The 11093-nt window shown below is 33.2% G+C and overlaps 1 pseudogene; it reads left to right on the top strand.

The window, feature by feature from the left end:
* Positions 1 to 3252: 3252 nt before the first annotated feature.
* Positions 3253 to 5736, top strand: LOC150034997 (beta-galactosidase 7 pseudogene; annotated as a pseudogene).
* Positions 5737 to 11093: the final 5357 nt, after the last annotated feature.

Raw genomic sequence — 11093 nt, 5'->3', positions numbered from 1 at the left:
GCGTTACAAGATCAAAATATAGAAAGTTTAATGATATATAGATCTGACTATTAATAAGCAGTTGTTGAGACAAGTCAGATGTGTCTTGCCTAAAGAGGCGAGAGTACCTCATTGTAGTGGGAGGAAAGTGTGCTTCCTAGCTATTATTGAGAATAAGATGTTATCCTCATATAGTTTTATCTAAAGCCTATTCTATACTAACATGTTTACAAGGATTCTCTCGGTTAAAGTGTTTGAGAATCACCTAATAGGACTAGGAATATAAGATAACCTAGGACAAGTGGGAGAAATATCGGGTATAGAGATACCGAATGGTAAATATGGGTATGAGATGCCCTAGTTTATTGTATTTCACTATAAAACTCAGAAACTCAATCTTATATATCGGATATATAAGTTACCACTAGAGTTTTAGTCCAAGTGGAAGTTTGTTGGGTTTTATGTCCTAAAACTCGTGGTATGTAAACAATGAAACTTATTCTGAAAAAATTCAATAAAGGTATTTTTGAATAGATCTATTGCTAGAATAGAAATTCAATAAACCTAATAGTCCCTTGACTATTGGATTAGTACTTGAACTTTATAGACATAAAGGTGAATCAGGTTCGAGTAAATAGTCAAAATGATCTATAGTATATGGATAAGGTTGGGTACCTTATTCTGGTAACACGCAGCCCGCTTTGCAGTTGTTACAAGAAGTTCTAAGGTGCTACAAACGAAGTGATCCTAATTCGTTCACGTTGGACATGACGAATGGGGGTGTCCTTGTGCAAAAGGGTTTGTACAAGATCGGACCACGAAATGAGTCACGCTTACTTTATAACGTTGTTTAGTGTTTAAGACTTGCTATTTCAAAGCGATGACCTAGGTAACTTAACCTTAATCTTGGGCTAACTATGAACTCTTGTTTATTTGGGATTACCCTTAGATTTGTATAGGTGAGGGTTAGCTCAACAGCGCCAGCTCAATAAGACTCTCATTGCAAGGGTAAGAACGGATAGATAGCTGGGGACATAGGATGCAAGAGGGAATTCACTCCTACCCGCTGTAGGGATAGTAGAGAGGTTGTTCCCTTAAGTATTGATTCTAGTTTTTGAACAAGGGATCCCACCCTCTCATTTGGCATGAGAGGGACTTGGTTTTGTTGATTGGATCCCAAAAAAATTGTTCATTAAGGGATCAGTGGGGACTTAAGGAACAAGAGGTAATTTTGGGGGTAAAACAGAGATTTGACCCAGCCGTTATTACGAACAGCCTGTGAATGGTTGACTTACTAATCAATGTTACATTGAGTTGACATAATATATTTATAGCGAGGGGAGTTCAACTATGAGCTTTAGTAGAGTGACCCATTAGTTAACGAATAGAGGTTATATCAATCTTACGAGTTTAGTTCATTAATCTCGGATCGTTGGAGCCCATGATATGTAGGTCCATGAGGTCTCTGTACTAGCTTGGAAATGAATTAGCTTTAGAGTAGTGCGATAAGTTAATTTGAAATGTTCAAATTAGAATCAAACGGAATTGGAGAAAATATATTTAAATATGATTTAAATATATAAAGATGAATTTATTGTGTAAAATTAATTTTATATTGGATATTAAATTAATTAGAATTAATTAGAATTATTTATTAATTTTATTAGAAAATTAATTTATGAAATTACTTTGTAAAATTAATAAATTTTGATTTTAGAAATAAATTTTGATTTTAAAATCAATTTTAGATTTTGGAAATAGAAAATTACACAAAAATGAAAAATGGTTTTTCATCTTCATCTTCAACTTGCTCACTAGGAACCCACAACTTTCAAGCTACAATAACTCCAAGCATGAGCTGTATCCCATGAAGCAAATCTCTTTGCATGATAGTCTATAATATATTGAAGAGATTGGAGAAAAGCTGAAGTGATTAAATCGAATGGATTTTTCTGAAAAATTCAGATGAAGAATGTGTTCTTCATTTTTGGTTGTTGCAGCGAGCTTTCTTCAAATTCCATTTTATTTAAGATTATTTTGAGTCTCACAACTCAATCTAGAGCACCAAGAGAATAGTAGGGAAGATCTTGTGGTGGTCTACACAAAGATTTTGAGGATTTTGCAGCTAGAAATAGAGATTTCAATGGTTCTTTAAATGTACGTTGTTGAAACCCATTAACTCTGTTTAAGCATGTTTCTTTTATGCCAAAATTAATGAATTAGAGTACTTATGGATCATATTCTCTTCCGCTACGTGCTGGTACCGATCCAACAACCGAATGTGCACATGTCCACATTATCCTATTAGACGTGCTATAGGAAAGCTAACAATGTCTCCGGATACAATCTCGGTTTTAAATGCGAGTCACAACAAGCAAAATATCATGAGTTAAATCAACCAATAAAATCTAGAAAACGCACTTCCCCACCATGCCAATTTCCAAACATTACACATATATATCATAACATATATATATATAGAATTCAACATAACAAAATAATAAAACCACTCACAGTCCTCCTGTTTATCCTTCAAGAATTTTCCAAGCATAACTCCTGGCCCGGTCTCCTTGAATTTCACATCTTTTCCAGAAATTCCAAATTAGTAAAAAAAAATTCCTCTAGTAATTCCCTTTTAATCCAGGACTAACTTAAAAATAAAATAAGGAAGAAAATGTATACTTAGAAAAATGAGGACAACAAAAAATTGAACCTAGAAATGAGAGACTAAAATCATATGGAAACCTATTTTGTTTACCATGTACTATTTTATTCCCAATGCACAAAATGAAAAATAGAAAAATCCAATATTTGAAGAAAGATACTCAAATTCATGAGCTTCACACTAATGAGACAAAACTCAAACTCAACTTTCACTATAATTGAATTTATTAGCCATACTTTATTATTCATGTGAAGTTGATGTCTTTAAAATTAAAACCAAAGATGAAAAATGAATACGCAAATCCTTATTGGGAAAACAGACTTTTGGTGTAATATTTTTAATTGGGTGATAGGTTATTTCAGGATAAGGTCGAACAATATTTTTGAAATTCTTTTCTAAAAAGAGTATTTTCCAAATTTCACTAAAGCAACTCATACCGATAAAGTTTGGCCAGCTAAATTCACTTACATTATTCCTATATTTAGAACTCATCAACAAATAGAATATAAAGATTGATGGAAAGACCTATCACATATTTACGTAGATTCCTTGTAAATAAACACATTGATTCTGACATAAACCAAACGCCTAAAGTTGTAAAATCAAAGATGGTTAACCTTCAATGGCTTGTTCTTCCTCTCTTTGCAACTTTATCTTGCTTTTCTTTTTGTAAAGGAGACAGTGTCTCCTATGATTGAAATGCCATAATTATCAATGGTGAACGGCGTGTTATCTTCTCAGGATCAATTCATTATCCACGCAGCACCGAAGCAATGTGGCCTGATCTTATTCAAAAAGCTAAAGATGGTGGACTTGATGCAATCGAGACGTACATTTTTTGGGATCGCCACGAACCTCGACGACGAAAATATGATTTCTCTGGATAACTAAACTTTATCAAATTCTTCCAACTCTTTCAAGAGGCTGGGCTATATGTTGTGATGAGGATTGGTCCTTACGTGTGTGCCGAGTGGAACTATGGAGGCTTTCCACTATGGTTGCATAATATGCCGGGAATCCAACTTCGAACTGACAGTCAAGTCTACAAGAATGAAATGCAAACATTCAAAACAAAGATAGTGAATATGTGCAAACAAGCCAACCTCTTTGCATCACAAGGGGGGCCAATAATCTTAGCTCAAATCGAGAACGAGTATGGAAACGTGATGACCCCATATGGAAGCGCAGGAAAAACATATATCAACTGGTGTGCTCAAATGGCTGAATCTCTCAATATTGGTGTTCCATGGATCATGTGCCAACAAAGTGATGCCCCACAACCTATCATCAATACATGCAATGGATTCTATTGTGATAACTTTAGTCCTAACAATCCTAAGAGCCCAAAAATGTTTACTGAAAATTGGGTGGGATGGTTCAAGAAATGGGGCGATAAAGACCCTTATAGAAGTGCAGAAGATGTAGCTTTTTCTGTGGCAAGATTTTTTCAATCTGGTGGTGTGTTTAACAACTATTACATGTATCATGGAGGCACAAACTTTGGAAGAACATCGGGAGGTCCATTCATTACTACGTCGTATGATTACAACGCCCCACTTGATGAATATGGAAACGTGAATCAACCCAAATGGGGACATCTCAAACAACTCCATGAATCCATCAAAATGGGAGAGAAGATTCTCACCAACGGCACCCATTCAAACCAAAAATTTGGTAGCTTTGTTACTTTAACGAAATTCTCCAACCCCACAGTAGGCGAGAGGTTTTGTTTTTTGTGCAACACTGATGCCAGCAATGATGCTACCATAGATTTGCAGGCAGATGGAAAGTACTTTGTAACAGCTTGCTCTGTGAGCATTCTTAACGATTGTAACAAAGAGCTTTTCAACACTGCAAAGATCAATTCCGAAACATCTATGTTTGTGAAGGTGTAGAATGAGAAGGAAAATGCACAACTGTCGTGGGTTTGGGCTTCAGAGCCCATGAGAGATACTCTACAAGGAAAAGGTACATTTAATGCAAACCTTCTTTTGGAACAAAAAGGAACCACGGTTGATTTTAGTGACTACTTGTGGTATATGACAAATGTTGAAACTAATTCAACATCTTCACTTCAAAATGTAACTCTACAAGTGAATACAAAAGGTCATGTGCTTCATGCCTTTGTTAATAGACGGTACATTGGATCGCAATGGGGAAGCAATGGCCAGAGTTTTGTATTTGAGAAACCCATTCTATTAAAAGTTGAAACCAACACAATAACCCTTTTGAGTGCAACAGTAGGATTGAAAAATTATGATGCATTTTATGACACGGTGCCAACTGGAATTGATGGAGGTCCCATTTATCTTATTGGAGATGGAAATGTCACAACTAATTTGTCATCAAATTTATGGTCTTATAAGGTTGGATTAAATGGAGAAATGAAGCAACTTTACAACCCAATGTTCTCACGGAGAACAAAATGGAGCACATTAAATAAAAAATCTATTGGCAGGAGAATGACATGGTACAAAACAAGCTTTAAGACACCCTCAGGAATTGACCCTGTAGCATTGGACATGCAAGGAATGGGAAAAGGTCAGGCTTGGGTAAATGGACAAAGCATAGGTCGATTTTGGCCTTCTTTCATTGCTGGCAATGATAGTTGCAACACAACCTGTGACTATAGAGGCGCATATGACCCTAGCAAGTGCGTTGGAAATTGTGGGAATCCTTCCCAAAGATGGTATCATGTTCCAAGATCGTTTCTATCGGATGACACCAACACGTTGGTTTTGTTTGAAGAAATTGGTGGAAATCCTCAACAAGTCATAGTTCAGACCATCACTATAGGAACAATATGTGGAAATGCTAATGAAGGAAGTACGTTAGAGTTGTCTTGTCAGGGAGGGCATATCATCTCTGAGATTCAATTTGCTAGCTATGGAAATCCAGAGGGAAAATGTGGTTCATTCAAAAACGGTTCATGGGATGTTTCAAATAGTGCTCTTTTGGTGGAAAAGACTTGCATTGGTATGGAAAATTGTTCAATTGATGTATCTGCGAAGTCGTTTGGATTGGGCAATGCTACCAATTTATCTGCAAGATTAGCAGTTCAAGCACTATGCTCAAAGAATCGAGTAATGTAATATATATATATATATATATTATCATTCGAGCTAACAAATTGATTTTCTTTCCTTTTTGTGGTATGATTTATTAATCACAAACCTGAGAGAAATTAGAAACGTCAAAACAAGTTTTTCTTCTTAAAAAATTAAAAAAAATGATAAAATATTCCGAAGCTTCGTCTAAATAATCTAAACAACAAATAATCTGTTAGTAGAAATTATCTAACACCCAATAATAATCTAAACATGCTATTAGTATTAGCTTCTATCACTTGTAACATGCTATCAGTAGTAGCTTCTATCAACCATAACCACTGAACATCTTTTTGCCCCTTTCTTGTCGTTCCCAAACATTTATAAGTCCATTTTCTTTTCGATGATAGCTTCTATCACTGATAAACATGCTATTAGTGATAACTTCTAGGCATTTCACTTACATTTTAGTTCGAGATTCAACTTTATTAATTAAATTCACTAAATTGGCTATCAATGATAGATTTCTATCAAAGTTTAAGCTATCAATGATAGAAAATATTAGTAGCTATCACGGATAGATTTTCATTTGCTATTTATAATTTTCATTTGTTATAACAATCAAACTTGACGATTGGTTTGTTGGTGTTAAGTCACTTATGAATTGAGTACTTTCAAGTCTTGGCTACGAAACTCGACCTCATAATTCTTGTGAAGAAAGGAGGAAGAAGAAAAAAATTAAATAAAGGAAAGAAAAATTTTACAAATAAGAGAAAGAGAATAAGCAAAAATTAAAGAAAGGAAAGAAAAATTTTACAAATAAGAGAAAGAGAATAAGCAAAAATTAAAGAAAGGAAAGAAAATTAAATAGAAAAAAGGAAAGCAAAAACCAAAAAATGAAAGAAAAATAAAAAGATAAAAGATAAAAGAAAGGGAAGAAGGGAGAAAGAAAATATAATAAAACAATAAAATAATAAAAAAGGAAAAGAGAAGAAGCAAGAATTAGAGAAATGAATGAAAATAAAAATAATAAAAGAAATAATAAAAAACCGAAGAAAGAAAATAAAAACAAAAAAAAAGCAAAAATCGAAGAAAGAAAAGAAAATTAAAAAAGAAAAGAAAGAGAAAAGGAAAAAAGAAGGAAATAAAACAAAATAAAAAATAAAGGAAAGAAAATAAAAGGGAAAAATAAGAAAATGAAAGAAAATAAAAAAAATAAAGGAAAGAAGCAAAAATAGGATAACAGAAAGAATAAAAAAAAAAGAAAGCGAAGTAACAAAAACTGAGAAAGAAAAGAAAAGAAAATGAAAAAAAATGAAAAAATTAAGAAAAGAAGCAAAAATCAAAGAAGAGAAAAAAAAGACTACAAAAAAATGTGTACAACAAGATAAGACAAGGGAGGGCAAAATTGAAAATTAAAAAAATTTAAAGATTGACTAGTCAACATATTTACAAATATTATAAGGATGTAATATATTTTTAGATTTTTTCTCTTATTCTACTATATATTACAAATATCCTATATTTAATAGAGTCACTTTATTTTCGGAAAAGAGATATAAAATACTAGTAAAAAACTAGTTGAATGTGCACGTGTTTTATCATGTTAAAAATACGTACTTTAGTTGTATTTGATGAAAATTATATGAATGTTATTAGAGGGTTAAATATAATAAATATTTTATTTGGACTATTTGATTATCTCTTAATTTCAAATTTTCACTTAAAGCCAAAATATTTTGCTTTTTAATTTCGTCATAACCATCTTTTAATTTTTTTTTTCTTTTTGGCATTATTTTCATTTGAATGATTTGATTGTCCTCCTAATTTTAATCTTTAGTTCAAAAAACAAAATATTTATTTATTTTTTCTAAAAATTTCGTGATAATCATATATTAGTTTAAAAAACATATATCTTTTTTATTATTTGTATGATTTGATATCTTCATAATTTCACACATTAATTTAAATCAAAATATTATTTTTCAAAAAAAATTGTGATAATCCTAGTTAAAAGAAAATTCATTTTTACTTACGAGATACACTGATGTTACATTCAAAAGAAAATTAAAAAAAATCTACGCTATATTCTACTGCATCCGAATCTTGTTTTATGTGATCCTTTAGGTTTGAAGTTGTAGCGTTGTTGGGAATGACTTGTCGTTTTGATGGTTACAGATCTTGTAGCCAGTAAACGATTACATATCTAATGTTTCAATGAAAGTGTATGATAGTTACAAACCTATTGTTTTAAAATCATTTGATTGTTACAGATCTATGTAGTGTTAATCGTCTCACACCGATTTCTCCCTAAGGTTAACATAACACTCTTGACAGACGAGCGCTCGTCAGAAAAGTCTTGGAAACAAGAAAAAAACTTTTGCTTGGAGAAAATCAACGAGATGGAAAATAGGGAGAAATAAATCTATCTCTAAAATCAAACTCTTTGTCGTCTATTTATAAGAAAAGTAAAAAAAATATATTTTAGATTTAAAATTAATTTTAGAGTAGTAGAATTAATGGGCATAATAACTTAGTGTGTTCAATCTACCACTATGAGTTATGATGACCGAATGACTGACTGAATGTACAACTGACATAGAAGCTTTGATTGCTCAATGTTTGTTGTGGATTTCATTCTTCAGCACATGGAAATCTTATTTCGAATCCCACTATATATCTAATAACTTTTAGCCATTTATGGCTATAATTTGACGAGTGAGAAGGAGTGTAAGGGAAAAATACTAAGTGACTTTTGTTTGATCATGATGATCAAGTTGAGAGTTATATTTCTTTTGATGTTGAATGCTCGTTTTTTAATGTGTATTAGCTCATAATAATAGAAGACTATGACATTATGAATGAATATAGAATCCTTCTTAGGATTCAACCATTACAGTTCCCTCATGTTTTTCTTTCTTAATCTTTGACTTCCTTATTTTTCATTTGGTTTCATCTGGTATTTTCTTGAACATTTTGAAACAAAAGGTTAGGGTGTGGGTGCTGGGACACACACTTAAGGGCAGGCTTATGGGTGCTAGACGACACGCTGTAATGCGCTAGGCATGGACAAGCATTGTTGAATGCAAAGGATGAGCGGACAGACGCTCCTGAATGCAGGAAGGGTGTGAAGTGCATGGTTGGCGCACATGTGACAATGCATGGGTGTGCGTGAGGTATCGATTGCCCAACGATGCGTCCACAGGCTCCAACAAGCTAATCTTCTTCAACTTTCAACCGATAGCCCTTTGATCAGACTGTCGTTTCCAATTGCATTTTTAGCACAAAATTCTCCATTTCCAGCCGAATTAAACAAAATTTTCTTACATAATGCACTTGAATAACCTTCAAAGCAACTAACCTTTGAATTTGAGCCTTTGAGTCCTCTTCAATGGCCAAAAATCAACTCATATCTTCACCATACTCAGGTTTGCCCGAATTTTATACCAGCTTTTGGTATCCTTTGATTTTCACCAACCTTTCGATCAAGATTCACCATGGTTTCCCTCCATCGTCTACTTCTTTGATCTTTATGAGATTTGGCTGAAGAAATTCTCGGTTTTCAAAAGTGAGTTGTGAACACTGGCCAATTCTACTTCCCTTTTTATAAGCAACCAGCAACACATCCCTTCCCTCACTTAATTTCTTGCCAGCTCCTCCTCCAACTTTTCAACCAACTAAATCTTGTTTATCTCATACCTCATCCGTTATCTTGAAATTCATATAAAAGAAATTACTCAACATTATACAATTCTTACTCGAATTCCCTAAAAAATTTTGAAAACTTCTAACTCTATGCCTCCCGGGTCTCACACCTCTTTCATTCCCTTTCTATATTTACAATCCTTAGGTAATTTCCTTCACATAATTTAACTTCTTTCCCCTACATTTCCTATTTGGCCTTAGTTCTCCTTAAAAAGTAGCAATATCCTTTAAAAAATTTCCTTTTTATTTTCATATTCAACACTTAGACTAAAATTCGCTCAAGTTGCAACCTTAATTTCATAGAGTTCACTTTTAATTCATGCAAATCCCTAATGAGTTATTTAAATCTAACTTAAGCTTAAGTTAAATAACAAAAAGTTAGTAAAATAACAAAGATTTAATGCTTACAAGTTATGACTACCTTATTGAAATTTTGTCCTTGAAATTCAGTGAACGTCATCAGGAGAATAGATGTGGCTACTTGGTTTCATCCGATCTTCACACTCCCAAGTTGTTTCTTCTACTATGTAGTTTCTCCACAGCATTTTAACCAGTAGTATCGTCTTGTTTCATAACACCTACTCCTTTTTGTCTAGTATCCACAAGGGCTCCTCCTCATATGATAAGTTGTTCTTTAGCTACATGGGTTGAGACCCAAGAACATGCGTCAATCTGGGACATATTTCCTTAAGAAGGATACATGAAAGGCATCATGATTTTTAGATAACTCCATAGGTAGTGTTAACTGATAGGCCGATGGCCCTATGCGTTCCAGAATCTCATAAGGTTCGATGTATCTCAGGCTCAGTTTCCCTTTCCTTCCAAAATGTAGGACACCTTTCCATGGAGATAATTTGAGGAAGACCCTATCACCAACCTCCAATTCTAAATCCCTACGTCGTTTATCTGCATAACTCTTATGTCTATCTCGAGCTGTATTCAATTTCTCCTTGGTCAGCTTCACATTTTCAATAGCAGCTTGAACTAGTTTTTGTCCCAATAACTTCCTTTCTTCAACTTCATCCCAGCATAAAGGACTTCTACATCCCTTTACCATAGAATGTTGTATACAGTGCTATTCCGATGCTCGAATGATAACTGTTATTGTAGGCAAATTCTATCGATGGTAGATAAGAATCCCAGCTTCCTCTGAACTACAGTACTAAGGCATGTAGCATATCCTTCATGATTGAGTAAACAAGCATAAGACGGAAGCAGACAGAATCATTAGGTACTTTAATTACACTTCATTTGAGTTCAAAGCATGCAAAGAAATAGTTTCAATAGAAAGAGGGTTTTATGTGTGTATACCTTTGTTGATTTCCTCTTGCTCCTTGCTTAATCCACAAAATTGAAACTTCAAAACTCTAGTAGACCACCAAGAGGCTCTTCTCTACCATTCTAAGCCTAGGATTGAGGGGTGGAAACTCAAAATTGAGGGGGATTGAGTGTGATTAAGAGAGTTTGAAGGCGAAAACAAGTGAGTGGCCTAGGGGTTGAAATGTGGAAAAATCCACTAAAAATCAATGTTGGATTTTTCACTCAAATTAAATTTTAATTTTAATTTATCATTTTTAATTCTAATTAATTTTACTTTAAAATTAATTTAGATGAAAATAAAATTCAATTCTAAAAATTGAATTTATAAATAAAAATTGATTTATTTAAATAAATAACTTAATATCAAATATTAAATT

Source organism: Benincasa hispida, chromosome 7 (assembly GCF_027475165.1).
Source record: "Benincasa hispida cultivar pf3 chromosome 7, pf3_genome.v1.1, whole genome shotgun sequence".
In the NCBI taxonomy this organism is placed as follows: Eukaryota; Viridiplantae; Streptophyta; class Magnoliopsida; order Cucurbitales; family Cucurbitaceae; genus Benincasa; species Benincasa hispida.
This window is presented reverse-complemented; position numbering and strand designations above follow the sequence as displayed.